The sequence below is a fragment of the Plecotus auritus genome (genome assembly GCF_963455305.1).
Source record: "Plecotus auritus genome assembly, chromosome: 4".
Classification (NCBI taxonomy): Eukaryota; Metazoa; Chordata; class Mammalia; order Chiroptera; family Vespertilionidae; genus Plecotus; species Plecotus auritus.
Window position 1 is genome coordinate 29701228 of NC_137775.1, and position 21379 is coordinate 29722606.

Genomic DNA, 21379 nt, shown 5'->3' on the forward strand with positions numbered 1-21379 from the left:
GTTTTAAATGTATATATAATCAGTCATATTCAATTACTGGCTTTTAAGCCACTTGGCATTTAGATCAATTTAATTGTTCCCTATTTATTTGAAATTTCCTATTTTATAATAAGATATATTTACTCTGTAATGAACAAGCAGATGTGTGTGTGTTTTTCCAGAAACCATTTTACATTGGGTGTTATTTTAATTTCAGTCCATCTCTTCTCTACCATTTTCCAGAAAAAACTTGGAATCAGGTCATTCCTTTGAGGTATATTTTTCTTTATCAACCTCTAATTGTTGCTCTTTGCACAATGCCCAGATGGTTCCCCTTTTATAAAGTACCATAATGTAAAATAAAAATAAAAAACCCACAGGCCTGAAGAAAGTCATTGACAGCGTCTCTAAAGAAAAGGAACAAGAGAGTCCAGAAAGGGTATGGCAGGTGGTCATTCATAATCTCTAGTATTGGTATGAACTGATTCTAATTCTTCTGAGAAATCATTAGAGATTACGTCGGAGGCACTGTAGTCCCATGAATTTACAACTGGCAGCATCTGAGATGAGAAAAGATTTGAAAACAGATACTGTCTGTTTAAATGTATTTTTAATTCAAATGAAGTTTTCTACACTCATTGTAATGTGAGAATATGATCATTTTTCTTTATATATTCAGATCATGATTCACCTTGAAAAAGCTGTGGAGTCAAAAGTCTGGCAAAGAATAAAGACAAACTAGTACGGAATATGACAGCTACAGATGGGACTGGTGATGTGGAGAAATGAAATAAATGACTTGGCTCATTAATTTTGTTCTGTGATTCTTGTCTTAGTATATAGGACCTATTTTCATTAAAAGAAATTAAATGTGCAAAGAGTTTTTAATTCCAACCTATTTCACCAGTTATAATTATAGTTATAATCTCTTCAGCTTTTTTTCTCCAAACTTAAATTTCCAGAATCCGGGATCTATTATTCCATTAAGCCCTTGTTTTTAGTGGCATTTTCAAAAGTAATATCTGTGGAACCCAGGTGAACATTTATGGGAGTTTTTTAGTAAGCTATAAACTGAACAGAGATGTTCACAGAATATGCAAAGGGAAAATTATTTCACAGCAGTGTAATATTTTAGACAGCCCAGGTATTATAAAGTGAATTACTGAAATAATATATAAAGGCCCTTATAGTAGAGAAAACTAAAAACATCCTTATATTTCTAATACTATAATATTTTTCTGGAGGATAATTTGTACATGGAGAGAGTACAATTAAGTGCAAGTAAATAACAGTAACTCCATGCTTTGCATACTAATTTTTATATATTCAAGAAGGTTTGTTGTAAAGAACAGACTAAGTTTTTATTTTCCACAAATGGATTTTATGAAAACCTGTGATTTACAAACTTATTTGTATATATGCAACTAGTGGCTTTTGATCTCTGTAATATGGCAGGCACTGCTGAGGGCATTGGAGCAGCACCATGAAGGAAACACTTCCTCCTTGCTGGGTGATAAAAATATCCTGTGCTATCATCCCAGTCACTGTTCTCTGCTTTTCTTTTGCCTACTAGGATTCTATGGAATGTTTTATTTGGGAAAGAGATTCCAACTTTTCATGAAGTTTGAAAAACATACATTTAAGTCTCTCAAGGGGAATCTCAAAGAGATTTCATAGTAGAAACAGTTGGCAGTGTGAAAAAAATATAAATATTTGAACATCTGTACCTATTGTAGTTACTACTGAATTTTAAGTGTGGGGTGGGGCTATAGAGGGGAGTTGAAATAATCAAACTTTATGTCAATTTTATCATCTCTCAAAAGTTCTTGGGTTATGTGAAAAGGTGAGAAGTGGGAAAACACCCCATGGTTTGACAAATGCAATAGCAGGGTTGAAACAGGGGCTACAAATGAGTTTGGGTTTAGTCACTAGAATTATGCCGCATAGTTAAGAGAGAGTAATGTTTTTGTAATTGCTGGGAAATAGCAGGAGCAAGCAAAAGTGCCAGGCTTCACATCAACAGTTCAACAGACTGATGCCCAATGGTCAGTATGAAGATTGTGTGTGTGTGTGTGTGTGTGTGTGTGTATGTGTGTGTGTGTGTAAATAAAGAAAAGGAAACTGAGTTACAAAAATGGGTCACTAAGTGACTGAAAGAAACAGAATCTGGTAAGAGAGGCAAGTGAAATAAAGATCCCCTGGAGCAGTATCAGGAGAATATAAATCCCTTAACATGTGCAATAATCTTGCAGTAGAATATGGGTTATAGGCTTGACCCTGAAATTACTAATGGTTGAGCCAAAACTTGAGGGATGAGTCACAGTTTGTGAATTGGCATTGGGGCAGCAAAAAGTACAGGGAACAGAATGGGAGGAGGAGGAGGCAAGTTCAATTGATGGAAATGACACATGCTAAGCAAATATCAAAGAGTGCAGAGATTATTCAGGTAAGTATATGTTGCCAGAATAGTGAAAAACAAGATGGCACTCACTGTCTCTTGCTCATAGTACACTCATAAACTGTCCAACTTCTATAGTTTACATACGAGGTAAATGAATAGATTTAATTAGGCAATCGAATGTCATTTAGTTTACAGCAACCTGGACATATGCATTCATTTACAGTTCACAAATATGTATAAATATGTCATTGTTGTAGAGTACACTGAAAATTATTCTGCTACACTTTTTGTTTTCTTTTGTTTTGCTAATCCTCACTCCAGAATATTTCTCCATTGATTTTTAGAGAGAGTGGAAGGGAAGGGGGGAGGAAGAGAGAGAGAAACATTGATGTGAGAGAGACACATTGGCTGCCTCCTGCATGCATGCCAAAAGGCTGGGGATGGAACCTGCAACCAAGGTCTGTGCCCTTGACTGGGAATCAAACCCAAGACCCTTCGGTGCTTAAACCAATGCTCTAAACCTGAGCCACATCAGCCAGGGCTTGCCACACTTTCAGTGGCACTTCTTTACAGCAATGGTTTTAGAAAAAAACTACTTCTCAGCAGTCAACTGAAGCTTTTCTTTGTTTTTGGTTTTTGTTTGCTTTGTTGTTGTTGTTGTTGTTCTTTGATCCAATCTGTGTGCCATTTTTAAGTGCAAATCCTGGATTCTTCCCAGTGAAGATATTCTAGGCAGGAGTCCTCAAACTACGGCCCGCGGGCCACATGCGGCCCGCCGAGGACATTTATCTGGCCCGCCGGGTGCCACTGCCTGTCCTGCTTAGCAGCTGACTCGTCCCGGGCCCGCAGTGTGCATAGGAATTTGTTCATAGTTTTTTTTTAAAACTACAGTCTGACCCTCCAACGGTCTGAGGGACAGTGAACTGGCCCCCTGTTTAAAAAGTTTGTGGACCCCTGTTTTAAGGTATCCTATCATTAATTTCTCAATTATGCTGTTCTTCCACGACAATGCTACAAGTTCTTTAACTTTATGATGATAATAAAACCACAGATGCATAATTAAATGTCCTCAAGCTTAAGCAAATTAAGTAAAATAAAATCCCAGTGTTCTTTTCACCTGAGAAATATAAATACACAGGCTTATGTTGAATTTGCATTCTTGCTTAGTAAAGAACTATGTTTTACCATGCAGTTATGCTGCCAGGTGGACAAAAAGCAATACTTTATTATCTGTCACAGTCCATCCTTATTTTAAAAATTCTCAGTGTTTAGTTAAAACAATTTGAGAAAAATGTATATAAAAAACAGTAAGAATAGAAAGAGCTGTCAGATAAACTTCAAATGCCCTATATGATTAAAAAAAAGACAAGCTAAAAATTGAGAAAGAAAATAAGTTACTTAAAAATGTACAATAGAAAAGTTAGAGAAACACTTATTGAGTCCTTATATTATGCCATTCACTTGAGAAACTATCAATAAGGTATAATCCTCATCAAGTTTATAATTCAATAAGGAAAACAGAAGTTGAGTTTACATCAAAATGCTAATCACTAATAAAGTTATCCCCAGATACACTGACAGATTAGAGAGAAGCCTATAACCTCTGTAGATGACAGGGAAGATTTCATGTGAATAGAGAAGGGACTTAATGAGGGAATAAAGTTTTAAAAAGTTAAGACACTTTCATAAAATAGTAAGACCCGTTTTATCATCTGAGAATACAGATATGGCACATCTCTTATTTTTCTAGGAATGATAAAAGCCTGACTTTGTTTTTTAGCTGCTTTTTTATTATTTATTTGAAGGTACTAAGTGATTTTTTAAAATTTATTTTTTATTTCCTTTTACTTTTGACAGGGGAATGCAAACCAATTATGGTGACAAAGCCCTGTGTCAATTTATTATCATTCTCTCTTTGAAGGTAAGTGCCACAGTTTTACCACATAATTAAATTTAGACATTTTCTCTTTCAATGTCATTTATTTTATGATTTGTGTTTCTGGCTCTTTCTTATTCCACAGATACCACAGGACACATTGATTAATACATAAAAACTGTGTTATGGTTAACAAAACTAGAAGAGTATGATATGATACTTGTCAGTACTAGGGCTTGAGAGTTCATGTCTGTTTGGAGACACTCTAAAGTTGTGTTGATTGAATCACAACTCAATCACATTACATGCCAGAAATAGTTTTTATTGCTCCTATAAGCTTCTATTGACTACTTCAAGGCTAGAAACAGGATGATATGACTCATCTCTATCAGGTTTGTCTACAGGACCAATCTAGGACTATCTTTTTATTTTCTTTGTAAATCAATATGTGTTGGAATGCACTTGACCACTTAGGAAGACACATTCATTATTACCTATAATTATAGATTTATATTATATAGAAAACATATACTATGCTAGTTTTCAGAGAGGGCAGTTAGGCATCAAATACACAAATGAAGTGCAGGCCTTGGGTGAAACATGAATTATTATTGCACTTTGTCAATAGTCACATGGTTATGAATTGTAAGTGGACTTACCAAAAGTACTTTGCATATTTTACTATAGTTCTGAGTAATTTTGCAAGAAAGGCCAACCTATCTATTTATCCTTATTTCTAGCCCTATGGATTTATTATTAAGTTTTCCTACTGATTTATTAGCTCATACTTAAGAATTTTTACATTATTTTCTGAATTATATGGGGTTGATTTGAGCAAGAAACTAACTAAACAGTATTTCTTTATAGATTATATTAATATAGTCTGTGAAACTGATGTTTATATATAGCTAATGAAGAAAAACAAGGGTTATTTCTCTTATGTCCATTAGAAAATAGAACTTTGACTATAATAAATCTATTTTATTTAGTCTAGAGAATTAATTATCATTCTGATTATGTTAGTGTAGTTAAGAGTCTACATTCATGAAGTTGTCAGCTACTAGACTTGAAAGAATCTTGGAAATCCTGACTCAGTTCCAAAGAATGAAAAGAATCTCTTTATAGTGACAATGTCAGCAAACTTGAGAAACCTGCCTATGTCTATTCTCTTAAATATTAATAGTCAAAAATACATGGTAAGGCTCTTAATGATGTTATTTTTCTTTTGAACTTTCTTCAAGAATACTCAGGCAGGGACTTATAGACAGTTGTAAGGGAAGAGCAGAAACCATCTGTCCATAATGAGACTGAAAGATTCTGGTTATTATAATATACTAAAAATTCAAAAAAGAGACTGGAATTCTCTACTGAGGCAATGATCAATTTTTAAAGAGTAAGTCAGTGATAACTCTGACAGTAAAAATATATTATGAATAGTGAGATATTGATGGATCTTCAGGGACTTCTCACTCATCTCATAAAATGTTTCTTGTGCTTGTCACAAATTGACAAGAAATTACAAAATAAATTTATAAATCAAGTAGAGGCCTGGTGCACAAAAATTCATGCACTCGGGGGGAGGGGGTCCCTCAGCCTGGTCTGCACCCTCTCACAATCCGGGACCCCTCAGTTAGAGTCCTTAGGCCTGGCCTGAGATCAGGGCCTATCGGGGCTTTCCTTCCCCTGGCTGCAGGCAGCTGGCCCCACCCCCACCACTGCCACTGTTTGCCATCTGTGCAGTGCTGCTCCCGCCTCCCCTGCCACTGGTAGCCTCCCTCTGCAGGCGACAGGCTGGGGTGCGATGGCTTGGCTGGCCTGGGCCTCCCTCTTTCCTTGCTGGGGGGTGGGGCAAGCCTGGAGGGGCCATCTGCCTACCTGATCGCCCCTAACCACTTGCCTATCTGATCACCCCTAACCACTCCACCTGCCTGCCTGATTGCTCCTAACTGCTTGCTTGGGAGCGGGGCCAGCTGGCAAGGGGCCGTCTGCCTACCTGATTGCCCCCAACTGCTGGACTACCTACCTGATTGTCCCTATCCACTTGCCTGCCTACCTGGTCACCCCTAACCACTCTGCCTGCCGGCCTGATTGACCCTAACCACTTGCTTGGGGGCCGAGCCAGCCCGGGGAGGGGCCATGGTGGTTCTGGTCTCTGGTCATTCTGGTCCTTATGCTTATGGTGGCTAGCCTTTTATTATATAGGATTTGATGAAACCTATTAACAGTCTTTAAACATGAACATGATGTTGCTTTTATTCATTCTGAAAGGGGCATAACTGCTGAATTACTTTTCACAGACTGTTGGTATCTACTTAATCTAGGGACCCTGTCTGAGTTTCTTCTTTTGATTTGTCAATACTTTCCACAGTGAAAGTTTTGTACCTAGCACAGCAATCTGTATATTTTAAATTACTTTAAAATACAGAAACCGCCAAGCGTACATAAATCTTTTTATATCTCTTTATAAAGTAATATTTAAAAGTTGGTGTAAATTATTTATCATGGAAATCTCAAAGGCAGTATGGTGTGAAGTTTTATTATTATTTTGATGTTTTGAGTTCTTAAATTTGAATTTAAGAAAGTCAATATCATAAAGACTTAGATAATACAAAACAAGATCATAAGTATCTAAAGCAGCTTAAGTAATTAAAGTGAAGAAATGGTTTCAGTTTTAGTTTAAAGTAATAATATTTAAAGTGAACAAAAAGCAAGTAATAATGAATAAGAACTCTAGGTTTTATTTTAAAAAGAAAAAATTAACAACAGCCAACACAACAATACCTGTCCATTGTGAATGAGTCGAAATTATTTCTATTTTTCTGTCAGACTAGTATGTGTATATGTATATGTGTGTGTGTGTGTGTGTGTGTGTATATATATATATGTATGTATATATATATATATATAAAATTTCTTGGTGTGCTACAGATTTTTAGTAGTTAGTTTTATGTGCCATGAGATGAAAAAGGTTGAAAATCACTGATCTAATTATTAATTTTCTGTGGTGGAAAAAAAAGTCAATTAAAATGGCCACAAACTCTTTGTGACTCAATTTTTTCTTACCTTTTATCTGGCCACAAGGTTTCAATGGCTGCATCACTGCAGGAAATCTGCGAATAAGTCACAAAATGTTCTTGGCTTCCATCTGAACTTCTTGAAATGCTTGCCCTTAGGTTGTACTTTTCGTGTGCCACCTCTTGTAGTTGTTTGCGGGGGGATTTATGGTTAGTTTTTGTCCTTAAGCTCCTGACACCTTTGTTGAGATGATCCACAGGGCCAGGAAGCACTGGGGTTGCAGACAAACCCACCAACATCTACGCGGACCTGGAGCCGCCCCCCCACAATTCCCACACAAAGTCCTTCAGAAAGAAAGGAAAACCCGAGCCTCCACCATCCACCAGCCACGGCTCCTCAGACCACGGCCTCATCCAGAGCACCAGGCAGCCAATTGCTGGCAACAAATGTCTCATCCAGTTGCGGTTTCTGAGGCATTACCACGCATGGGTTCAATGGCTTCTCCAAACCCCTCTCCCACGGAGAGAGAGAATTCAGAAAACAAATCGACAACAGTGAAGAAAAGAGAGACCCAAGATGCTCCGCACTTTCATTTATGTTCCTGGCTGGAGGGTCTCTGAGCTCATAGACGCAGGTGGTAGCTGGGGGTTCAGAGCATCGCCTTCCCGGCACCCTGGGTCCTGTGCCACCAGGGCAACTCCTCCATCAGGGCGGCCGGCGTCCGTTCCTGAAGAAGGGGAGCCCGTGGAGCCAGCCACCCGACAGAGCCCGGGGAAGACCCTGGGGTCGGAGCCAGCCACCTCGGCAGAGCCGGGGAAGACCCTGGGGTCGCGCTCGGCCTGAAGCACGTGGACTTCAGGTCCACTTGGGCGTGGATACCACACGTTTCCATCATTTTGGCCTTACGAAATGGGATGTTTTCCTCCAAGATCTCTGAAGCATCGCTGCTTCTCACAACAGTCAGGCTGTAAAACTCTTCCAGCCTGAGGAATACCCCCTCCACCTGCCTTGCTCCAGAACACAAGTTCCCAGGAAGTCATGGAGCACCCTCCACGTGGTCTGCGTCTGCCCGCATCAGGTGCGGGGGGGGGGGGGGGGGGGGTGGATGCAGGGGAGGGTCCAGCAGGTGGAAGCAGCCTGGAGCTAGTCCCTGGGCCCTGGGCTAGAAGCTCTGCCCAAAGCCAGCTGCATGCCCCTAGGCCATGCAATAGCCGAGCCTACCCTTAGAACATAATGTGATAAACTCGTTTTACAGAGCAAAAATCAAATCTAAGGGATAATATCAGTAAAACGTGGTTCAGGTTACGTTCCTGATCCAAGTGGTGGCTGTAATACCCTTTGCTAACTCGGAAAGATTTAAGTACAGTCTCTTAGAGCAGTTAGATGGAAAGGTTTCAAAAAATCTTAATTGTGTGCCCCCTCTTGGCCAGATGAAAGATCTTCTGGGACATTAGGGATGTGTCTCCTTGCCTTTATGAGTAGACACAAGGTCGTCTAAAAGATTTAAGGATATCGTCCCATAGCATCCTCACTCCCAAGATAGAGAGGGATCTGTCTCAAAGAAATTTATGACGGTAGCCTTTATCTTGGACAGTGAATCCCAGTAAGATCCCTGGGAAACTAACAACCATTTTTTAAAATGTGGTATTAGTAGCAACACCATCTGTCAGCTTGGACTGAAAGAGGTCAGACATAGTTCAAGATGGAAAGAAGCCGCTGAGCCCTCAGCCTTCCACAAACAGAAAGCATGCTGGAAAGCTACTCAACTACACAAGCAGGCCATTTCTATAGCAAGAAAGGATGACTCAGCCAGGAGAAGAATCTGGCTCAAGGACCTGTACCTGAGGGGCTCCCCTTAGGGCAATGAATCTACATCCAGGCATAAGGTGAGAGCTCCTGGTGAAACACACCGCGCTGTTCAGGGTCTTTAAGGAGCTGTGTCTATTCCATGTGTTAGGAATATAAATGATGTTAGGCACCTGGTAGTTGATTAAGTAGGACTAAAATTGGTAGCAATTGGGAGCTGGAATCTATTTCACCTCATTTTGAATCTGGGCTGGTCCGGTGAACTGCTTTGACCAAAAAAATGTGGTGGAAAGACACCATGTAACTTCCAAGTGTGGGCTATAAGAATCCATTCAATATCACTGAGCCGCTTAGGACACTTATTCGTAAGACCTTTCCTCTTGGAACTCAAATGCCAAACCATAAAAAGACCAGGTCATGTGTTTAGGCCAAGTATAATTGCTCCTGTGAACAACTCATTTGAGGTTCCAGATGAAAGGAAGTATGCCAGCCACGTGAGTAAGCATTCAGGTGGAGCCTTTATGGTCTGCAGACCCAGCCAGTAACTGACTGCAATTGCCTGTAATTACCTCAGATTGAGAACCCCCACCAAGTCTAGTGTACACACAGGTCTAACAGATAATACATTGCTGTTTTTAGCCACAAAGTTATAGAGTGGTTTGCTAAGCAGCAACAGATCAAGCAAAACAACAGGCAAAGTTATGGTACTATCTGCTCAGAAAATATTTTGTATTCATCGATTAGAAGAATTTTAAAATAAAGAGCAAGCTGTAGACATCTGGAGTTTATAACTGAACTTTATATATTATTATGTTGTTTTCTTTAGTAATTATTATTATAAGTTGTTTAAATTTAAGGTTTAATAACATCCTGTTTTCAGCACATAAAGTATTTTCTCATATTTTGGCTTGGCTTACTTACATATTTCTGTAGGGATTTTGTATTTTCCTTGAGAAAAAGGGGGAGAAATATAATGTACTCTAACCTCTTTGCAGGTCAGAAGCAATTAATTCCATATTATTTATATTTCATTCCAAAACACCTTCAAGCTGATCCATACAATGGTAATCTTAACCAGGTAAATTTCTTACATAAGAATCAGAACTCTGCATCTTCTAAGCTGCAATGTTAAAAAAAAATGCATCTATTTTTCCAGTAATAATAGACATGTGTGTTTTTTAATTACACATTCTTAAAGAGTAGATAACTTATTAAAAGTTTTGACCAATTAGTAAATATAAGTTTCCCAAAGAAGGAAAGAGGACAAGAGAAAAAAGAATAAGCAAGGAAAAGACACAGAAAGAGCTGTAAATATAAACAAATCATTGTAAAAAGGAGGCAAATCACCTTTCTTTTTTGAGAACAAAACTTTTATTTCTTTTTTTCCCATTTAAATAAACATATACACACTCGCACAAACACAGATTGGGAACTCAGTGTCACAATTTCAGCCATAGGTCAAATAAATATAGAACACAAATTGTTGTATCTCAGTAAAATTGACTGATTGGTTGCAAAAGTTCCAGAACAGAAGCAAAGACAATCTCAAAGGCATCTTTATCCTGATATTGTCTGATCTAGTGTCTGCTCTTTATTCTAGTGGACATAAATTGTTTCTTCTATTCTTGTTCTGACTCATTTGAGCACACAAGAAAACAAATAACACAAGATATAAAAAATTGGCAGCCAACTAGGTAGCAGTATAGGCTTTGATAGAAGCTTTATTTTCAACACTACGAAACCATAATTTTGTGACATGATGAAACAGAAGCAGAGGACTCAAAAGCCAAGAGAAATAATAATTCTTAAGATAAGTTATTTTCAAAATGTTTTTTAAAACCCTTAAACAATAAAGGGTAAAGATAGTTGGATGATATAATCAAAGTCACCAAAACCGGGAATAAAAAGGCTAGCTAAAAAATAGCCACACCAGAGTTGGAATCATAGACAGTCTTGGAGTCTTGGAAAGGACTAAATGCAATCCAGAGAGTCAGTGTGAGACAAAGCACCGATTCACTGAGTCTGAATCAGGGATGGAGTGGGAGTCGAAGAGCAGAATGATGAAATGCACCCTGCAAGTTGAAGAATGTACAGTTGGGTTTAATAGGTCCATGAGATCTCAGGTCAATATTATTAGGGCTAGTGACGGAATCCACTGGGGAATCTCAGTGAAAGTGTTATCTGTAAAATAAACACTAAAAAAAATAATTAAGGAAAAATTACTTTAAAATGATGTTTTTGCACAAAGTGAAGACTTTAAGAATCTCATCACCACATTAAAAAATACAATAGATACTTTATATAAATGAGTTTACTAGGGTTAGATGTAGTCTGTTCATAGTGAATGAATAGTCATTTTATAAAGTTACTAGGGTCCCAGTGCACGAAATTCGTGCACTGGGGAGGGGTCCCTCAGCCCAGCCTGCCCCCTCTCACATACTGGGAGCCCTCAGGGGATGTCCTACTGATGGCTTAGGCCTGCTCCCTGTTGGAGCAGTCTGGCCTCCCTTTGTGGGAGGTGACCGGACTGATCAGGGGAAGGCGCCAGCCCCATCACTCCGCTACTGCAGCCACTGCCAGTCACCGCAGCCACCAAGGTATTTTCATCAACATGGACTGCAGTCCCTTCACCATGAAAAAATGACAACTTTCTTTAGGCATTTTCAAGATTTGCCTTTCATAAGATATGACATTTCTTTATTTTTCTTTTTATCCTCACCTGAGGATATGTTTCCATTGATTTTTTTTCCCCTTCCCTCCAATCCCAGGCTGTAGGCTTGGGAAGCGGGCACCCCCCGCCCCTCCAATCCCAGGCTCCTCTCCTTCCCAAGCCTCCAGCCTTCACCCCAGGCTGTAGGCTTGGGAAGCGGGCACCCCCGTCCCCCGAGCCTAAAGCCTCCACGGGATGGCCGACTAGGAGTGACCTGGGTGCCGAGGAGGTTCCCGGGACCCAGGTATGTATGCAAATTAACTGTTATCTTTATTGGGTCAATTTGCATACTCACTCTGATTGGCTGTGGGCATAGCAGAGGTACGGTCAACTTACATGTTTCTCTATTATTAGGAAAGATACCTGCAATGATTGTCACAGATTTATAAGAATCAGGTCTCAAATTGTTTCCATTAGTGAACATACAGAATGTGACTCAACAGTTCATCTGTTTGGGGGATACATCAAGGTGAAATAAAACTATCTTTTTTTTCTTACTCTATGAATATAATCCTATCTAATAAAAGAGTAATATGCAAATTAACCATCACTCCGCTACACCCACAAGCCATGCCCACCAGCCATGTCCACCAGCCAATCAGGAGCGAATATGCAAATAAACCCAACCAAGATGGCTATGGCCACAGAGAGCAGGAGGGAGGCTTGGGTTTCCCTGGCAATGGAGGAAGCCAAGCTTTCTGCCTGCCCTTGCCAGCCTAGGCCTCCACTCAAGGCTGCAAAGTTTCAATGATAGAAGATACATAAATCCAAACAGAAATGGCTGCAGCCACGGAGTTGGAAAGAGCAGGAGGCTAGGGTTGCCCCCGGTGATGGATGAAGCCAAGCTTTCCACACACCCTGGCCATCCCAGGCCTCCGCTTAAGGCTACAAAGTTTCAATTATAGAAGATACATAAATCCCAACAGAAATGGCTGCCACCACAGAGCAAGCAGAAGGCTTGGCTCCGCTCCAGGCTACAAAGTTTCAATTGTAGAAGATAAATAAACCCCAGATAACAGGGCCTTCGCTTGGGTCACCAGGGGCATGGCCAGCCTGCAAACCACCACAGGCCCCTCGCCCAGGCCACCCCACGCCCCAAGGGAACCCCCACCCTGATCCGGGACACCCTTCAGGGCAAACCAGCTGGCCCCCACCCATGCACCAGGCCTCTAGCCTACCTAATAAAAGAGTAATATGCAGATTGACCATCACTCCAACACACAAGATGGCTGCCCCATGTGGTCAAAGATCCTGCCCCCAGGTGGACACAAGATGGCCACCACAAGATGGCCAGCAAGGGAGGGCTGTTGGGAGGGACCAGGCCTGCAAGGGAGGGCAGTTGTGGGTGATCAGGCCAGCAGGGGAGAGCAGTTGGGAGGGACCAGGCCTGCAAGGGAGGGCAGTTGGGGGTGATCAAGCTTGCAGGGGAGGGCAGTTAGGGTTGACCAAGCCACCAGAGGAGGGAAGTTGGAGTGACCAGGCCTGCAGGGAAAGGCAGTTGGGAGGGACCCAGGGCTTCAGGGGAGAGCACTTGAGGGGGACCAGGCCTGCAGGGGAGTCCAGTTAGGGGTGACCAGGCCTGCATGGGAGGGCTGTTAGGGGTGACCAGGCCTGCAGGGAGGACAGTTAGGGGAAAACAGGCTGGCAGGGGAGCAGTTAGGAATCAATCAGGCTGGCAGGGGAGTGGTTAGGGGTGGTCAGGTTGGCAGGCAGAAGCGGTTAGGGCAATCAGGAAGGCAGTCAGGCGAGCAGTTGGGTGCCAGCAGTCCTGGATTGTGAGAGGGATGTCCGACTGCCTGTTTAGGCCTGATCCCGGTGGTGGGATCGGGCCTAAATGGGCAGTCGGATATCCCTTGAGGGGTCCCAGATTGGAGAGGGTGCAGGCTGGGCTGAGGGACACCCCCCTCCCCATGCATGAATTTCGTGCACCGGGCCTCTAGTACATAATAAAAATAGATCAAATTATATCACAGCGTATGTCAGTTTGCTTTCTCAAAATGCTTGGCCCTTGTTTCTGAATCATGTCACTTAATCAATGTTGCTAGACTTCCAGTGTTAACATAGGATGTCCCCAGATCAGTAACTTCAAGCCAATCCTTGTCTTTGTGTGTAGCTCAGTATACCAGTTCAGACCTTCCTTCCAATGATTCTTATCCAGGGCCACACTTAACTTTCCAACATGAGGCCTGGGGTGCCTGGGTCTGATCAGTCTTTCCAAGTAAGTTCTTTGGTTTCACATGCAAAATTGTCTATCCTCTTGGGGTATCATAACAGAATGTTTTTACTGAACTTAAAAAAAAAAAAGACTTAATGTAACACCCCTGCAAGGTAAAGGTGTTTTACTTGCCTTAAATTTGCATTGAAGTTATTCCATTCTCAATGGAGAAGATCAGCTCCAGTAATAACTTTCTTAGGTGCAGTTTGGAAAATTGAAAAAATTTTCACAAAGTTGCAAAGTTAGGCAGAGAAAAGATCGTAAGAATCGTGTTATGCTAACACTGACAACAATAATAAGAATAGACAAGTAATTATAATAAATCTGTATTAATAGTAACTAGTAGCTAGCTACTTATATCTTACCAAAAATTTACAAGCATAATAACTTTTTTTCTTAACATGACCCCATAAATTAGAAATTATTTTTATAGTTTTCAGTTAATACACATTGCTACTATAAGGGCCTCCAATATCCAGTTCAGTAAGTGACCAATTTGTTGAAGATCCAATTAACTAATGATCAATTTGTATATTCTTAACTTTACAAATTTTCTGAATTAAAACATTTATCTATTTACGAAAAATGGTTTAGGTTACATAAGAATTTACAGAAAATATATTAGCATTAGCAACAATGTATACTAATAATAGAGGAATGTGCAAATTGTCCAGGATGCCGTCACAGTAATGACTGAACAGCAGGCTGCATGGGGTGACCAGGCCAGCAGAGGGGCAGTTGGGGGTGACCAGGCCGGCAGGGGGCAGTTGAGGGCAACCAAGTCAGCAGGGGGGGCAGTTAGGGGCAACCAGGCTGGCAGAGGGGGGTAGTTGGGGGTGACCAGGCTGGCTGGGGGGGACAGTAAGGGGTGACCAGGACAGTGGGGGGGGGGCAGTTGGGGGCGACCAAGCCAGCGAGAGGGGCAGTTGGGGTCAACCAGGCTGGTGCGGGGGGGGCAGTTAGGGGCAATCAGGTTGGCAGGCAGAGGCAGTTAGGCCCAGATTGGGCCTAAATCAGCAGTCGGACGTCCCTCAAGGGGTCCTGGATTGGAGAGTGTGCAGGCTGGGCTGAGGAGGCTCGCCCTCCCCCCGTGCACAAAATTTGACTTTTTAATCCTCTATAGCATTTAGTTTTATCAATCTTCTTTTGTCTTTTGTCTTTGTCATTTTAGTGATTTAATCTATTTTAAAATTTTATCATTATTATTAGATTATACCAAATTTTAAGTATGAAACACATAGACAATATCATTCATATTATCATTCTTTTTTTATATCCAACAGTTTCTTTTTTTAGCTGCAAACTGCCTCCAGTTAGCATATCCAAACTTCTCTGTATCAGAAGCATAGAATTTTAATACATCTTAATTATCATAGATACATTACAATTCTCATTTAATTGTAATGTATATTATTATTTCTGTGAAATAATAATTAAGAATGATATTAAATTCTATTTGAAAAAAATAGAAACTGACATTCAACTATTTAAAATTAATGAGTAGATAAACAATCCTATTATAGATGTGAAATTGTTCAATCAATTAATTGCTATTTTGCAAGTTGTTTTTTCCTAAATTGATTCTAACAAGGTGTCTCTTTAAAACATTGTATTTTCAATCATTGGTTTTAAGCAAGTCCCTTTCAGTGAATCATTTCACTTATACTGTTATGCATACTCTATCAAAGCAAAAATTGAGTTATAGAGTTTTAGTAGCTTGCCCAAGGTAACTTAGATAGTAGGAAGCAAATTATAGAGTTTTAGTAGCTTGCCAAAGTAGCTTAGATAGTAGAAAGCAGATCTGGTTTTCATGTTTTTAAACATTGCCCTTAATCATCACTGAATGCTGCCTCTCAGTTTATTAAAATTTTTAAAAATTAATTCATTTCCATTTTCAGTGTTTAGGGTTTAGGGCTTAAAGGGCATCGTGAAATTAAAGAATGTGTTGCTTGCAAATGAGAGATTATTCTTAGCCACACTGTGGGTCTTCACTAAGTAGGCAGACAGCCAGGATACACAAGGTGAGCCTGGGGATGTTTGCTTGAAAAGCTAGCAACAGTTAACTAAGGATAACTAAGAGGACTAACAGTGTTAGCTTTTATCCTAAAAGTGACAAAGAGGCATTCTAATATGTATGTAAATGTAATGGCATCAATACCTTTTGATTTTAGAAATATCCACCTAGGAGCATTGTAGAAAAGGGGGGTGAGGCTGGATACAGGAAGGTCAAATGGGAGACCCTGATATATCTTACAATTAATAACTAGGGCCAACATGATGCTATTAGACATAGTGATGGATAAGCATAACATATATTAGAAATAGAATACATAGAATTTCATAATTTATTGGAGCTAGATTACAGGTAAAGTGGGAAAGTTATGGTCTGAGTACATAAGTAAATAGCCCTTTTTTCCATAAAGAAAGTAAATTGAGATGGAATGATTCTTTTAGAAGAGGAGATGATGAAATCAGTTTTATAACTGTTAACTTTGTGACTTATCAATGGAAATATGCACTAGGTAATACCAGTACTATTCGGATTGGTGTGTGTGTGTGTGTGTGTGTGTGTGTGTGTGTGTGTGTGTGTGTGTGTTGAGAGAGAGAGAGACAGAGAGAGAGAGAGAGGGAGGGAGGATCAGTCTGTATAAATATATGTTTTAGAATCATCAGCATATATGTGGTAATTGAAGCCATGTATATGGATGAGACTGCAAAAAAAGAATGTCAAGAAAAGATATAGGCCACAGTAGAACTTTGGAACACTCTGAAAAAGCATAGAAGAAATAAAAATCATCTGGAACTCTGAAAATGGACAATCAAAAGAACAGAAATGAATCTATGATAAAGTGGTAACTTAAATGCCAAGCGATAAGAAGGAATTAATTTTTAGTTAGGACTCAATTGACAAAATAAGAAAATGCACAATGTGTACTGAACAACTGTATTAAATGTAGGGAAAGTCAAGTATGAGAGACACAGGCAAATGTTTAATGTGTTTCTTAGTAAATCATTGGTAATATTAATGAGAGTAATCACCGTGGGAGGGTAGGACTAGATGTGGACTTCCTAGGAAATCTCAAGCTTCCTTTTTTATTCCATGCTTAAGAAGAAACAGATTTTGAAAATTTTTCTTTGAGAGATAATTTTTAAAAATATTCAGATCATAAGAGCAGAATGGACAAGATAAATACTGGATAATTCAAAGCTACTGCATATTCCTCCTTTGTCCAAAGTCAGGAATACATGACTTTGAAATTTCAATGCCATGTATTCCTAGGCAATATATAGTGAACCAAAACAAACAAACAAAAAAAAGACAATTAAAAACCAGTAAATAATTAAATATGTAATAAGAAATAATTGCACTTTAAGTAAATTAGATAGAAGATAATATAAATGTATTTAATAGTAATTGTTCTTCACATTAGTTAGGCCAGCAGGGGAGGGCAGTTGGGGGTGAGCAAGCTGGCAGGGGGGCAGTTGGGGGCGAGCACACTGGCACGGGGGAGCAGTTGGGGGTGATCAGGCTGCTGGAGGGGACTTGGGGGTGAGCAGGCTGGCAGTGGGGGGCAGTTGGGGGCGAGCAGGCCAGCAAGCAGAGTGGTTAGGGGCAATCAGGCAGGCAGGCAAGCAGGTGAGCGGTTAGGAGCCAGCAGTCCCGGATTGCGAGAGGAATGTCCGACTGCTGGTTTAGGCCCGATCCCTGTAAACTGGCAGTAGGACATCCTTCGAGGGGTCCCAGATTGGACAGGGTGCAGGCAGGCTGAGGGACAAGCCCCCCCCCCCCATGCACAAATTTCGTGCACCAGGTCTCTAGTATAAGATATAAATTCATGTGTATATTTTCAATCTAAGGAATCTAACTTTATAAAAAGCATTGGGAAATACATAAGCAACAAAGAAACACAGTTGTTATCATGTAATATTTTAAACATTTTTAACAGAATAACAGTGTGTTGTTATTTTTTGTGTGTTTTTGAAATATATTTTTATTGATTTCTGAGAGGAAGAGAGAGAGAGTGATAGAAAGAGAATCATTGATTGGCTGCCTCCTACATGCCCCACTCTGGGGATTGAGCCCACAACATATGCCCTGACCAGGAATCTAACCTTGACCTACTAGTTCATAGGTCGGTGCTCAACCACTGAGCCATGCTGGCCAGGCAGAATAACAATGAGTTTTGAATACACAATAACAAAGATTTCTTAGTTGAAAGTTAAAGAGGAAAAAAGAAGTCTCCTTTCACTTAGATCATATGACATCAAAACTAGTGCTTCCAAAAACTATTCTACACTGTAAATTTGGGAAGAAGAAATAATGGCAGGTTGGTCTATAACTTAGATGCCCAAAGTGGATTGCAAAAAATGAATGACTTGAAAACACTCCCCTTCCCCACAAAAGGCCTTGTAAACATGCTAGTAGTATAGATAACAGAGAGGTCCTGCAAGTAGAAGGGTTGAGCAGAACATACCAAATTTGTCCACATAGCTTATTGTAAATTAGTGTGAAATATAAATATGTGGGGCAGAGTAGGCTGAGGAAACAGGTGAGTCATCTAAGCAATCTTCTGTCTGTACAGCTGAGGATAAAAACACTGAAACAACGGAGTAATATTTCCACATGCATTATACAACTTTTCCACTTGTCTGTTATTTGAAAACCAAAATGTGCCTAATGCAAAACAAAAAGGGTATTCTGAGAGTACCATGTATGACTGTCTCACATCCCTCAAGGGAAGGAAAGTTTTATCTCTGATCATTTGAATCATTAGCAATTTTTGTATGAGCAAGATCTGTGATTCCTGTGGTCTGATGTTATCGATCAAGTAGCCTTAGGAGCACAAAGAAGAGAGCGTCAACTTTGCCTGAAGCAAAGTTACAAATAGCGTCACAGAAGAGATGGCTACAATGATAGTTTGTGAAGCATGAGCACAGTTTGCCAACAAGTAAAATTAAGTATGGAGCACAGATGGCTGAGGAAAACATGACAATCAATACTTTATTATTTGTGACAAAATAATGTAGGCAAACTCTAATAGCGCTATGTTTAATAGTCTTTTCCTTCAAAATATAAATGATATTTGTAATTGACAAAGGTGGGCTGTTTCCTCAGACTGAGTTATTCATCCATGAAATCATTTTGTACAAAAGCTCATAGACTAAATATAAAACAAAATCAAATTAATAGATGGCCTCAAGAGCAATTATCATTCACCACCAATGCAATTACTATGTTTATTATAACTAATATTAATTACTAGGCATTATCTTAAGTGCTTAACATTGCTTATCTTATTTAATCATTAAAATACCTCAGGTACATTTGTTCTACTCCAATATTCAATTTTACAGGTAAAGTAAAAATAGAAAAATAGAGTCAAACACACACCAAAAATTAAAAACTCTGATAAAACTAACAACAGAAAAGAACTAGTGACAGTATAAATTGCGGCAACTTTTATAGTAATATTTTGTGGAAATATTGAAGATTTGAAAACTCTATAACCCAAAATTTGATTTTCAGCTCTATACTACAGAGAAATACTTTCTCCCATGTCCAAGGGTGAACATAACAGCAGTTTGTAATACATAAAATTGCAGAAAACATAAATGTCCGTCAAAAAATCAAATTAAAAAATCAGGCCAAAAAATTGCTATGTGGCAGTAAAAATTAATGAATTAGAGATACACATAGCCATCTAGAGATATTTTCATGGAAAAATACAGGGAAAAGAGTATATCACAAAAGATTAGCATGGATAGATCAATAGATAACTAGATATAAAGATAAGCTTGTTCTATTTCTGTAAAGTTAAAATGCATAGTTAAATAACATATTAAACAGTCTATTTAAAATGCATATGTAGAAGGTAAAACCCCAAAGGAAGGATAAGCACAACATTTAAAAGACTTGTGGTTATCTGAAGGAAGGGAACACAAGATATCGGTCGGGATTGTTTTACTCCTTGAGCTAGAATTTGGTGAATATGTGTTTCCTTTATAATTATGTTTTAGATTGTAAATATAATCTTTTGTAATTTGACTATCGTAATAAAAAAAAACACCTAAATCTTAGAAAGGTTAAATATATTTTTCAAGGCAGGTGTGGAGCAAGTAATGTATTCCATCTGTCACAGTCCACAAATTGTGTTTTCACCCACTAGGCAAAGACAAATATTAAATTTATTATTGTTGTCCTTCTGTGTTATCTTGATGCATACTTTAAATATAAAACGCTGAACCGTCATTAAATTACTGATAATTTTCAAGTGCTAGCCAACTTAGATGTAAATTCTTTAGTTAAGCAGTTAAGCCAGACATTTTACTTGACAATTCAATTTGTTGGCAATGACAGCCAACGTTTCTATAGCTGAGTGGCTATGCTAACAACAAAGTAGACTTCAAAGTGAAGAATATTACTAGGGAAAACAAGATATATGTAATAATGATAAAAGGGACAATTCACCAAGAAGTCATAAAAATTCCATGTGGTTTTATTCTTAATAACAAAGCTTCATCTTACTCAAAGAGAAACCTAAAAGAAAGATTTCAGATCCTGCCATGTACCAACAGCTTTATTTTTATTCAGCCCTCATAAGTTGATGCTCATAACATCCTTCTTAATGTTGAACCTACTTCTTAAGATGAGGATATGTAATATAATCAATCTTAAGCAATTTATCCAAGCCATATAGCAGATTCTGATTACCTATTCCCAGACATAGCAATCCATCTGCAATATCCACATTACTTTCTGCTTAGCCAACATATTTTATTTGTTTTACTCTCACTATTAGGACAGAGATACAGATGGTAATTAAAATACAATAACAATCTTGCCAAAACCGGTTTGGCTTAGTGGATAGAGCGTCAGCCTGCGGACTGAAAGGTCCCAGGTTCGATTCCGGTCAAGGGCATGTAACTTGGTTGCGGGCACATCCCCAGTAGGAGGTGTGCAAGAGGCAACTGATCGATGTTTCTCTCTCATCGATGTTTCTGACTATCTATCCCTCTTCCTTCCTCTCTGTAAAAAATCAATAAAATATATTTAAAAAATATATATAATAACAATCTTAAATATGTAACCACTCCAATTGATTTTTTTAAAAAATCACTACAAAGGAATAAATAAGAAAATTTAATTATATAATTATATCTAAACTTATCTCAACTGAGAGAAATTTCACACCAGTTAATTTAGAGGCAACACTAATATCTTAGATATATAATTTCACATTAGGCATAATGTATGCACTTTGTAATCCAGCTCATTCTGAAGGATCAGAGCACCAGATGATAGAATTGTTTTACTGATGCATCAGTTATGAAAAACAAAATTTAGAATATTGTTTTTCTTTGAGAAAAGATTTTGGT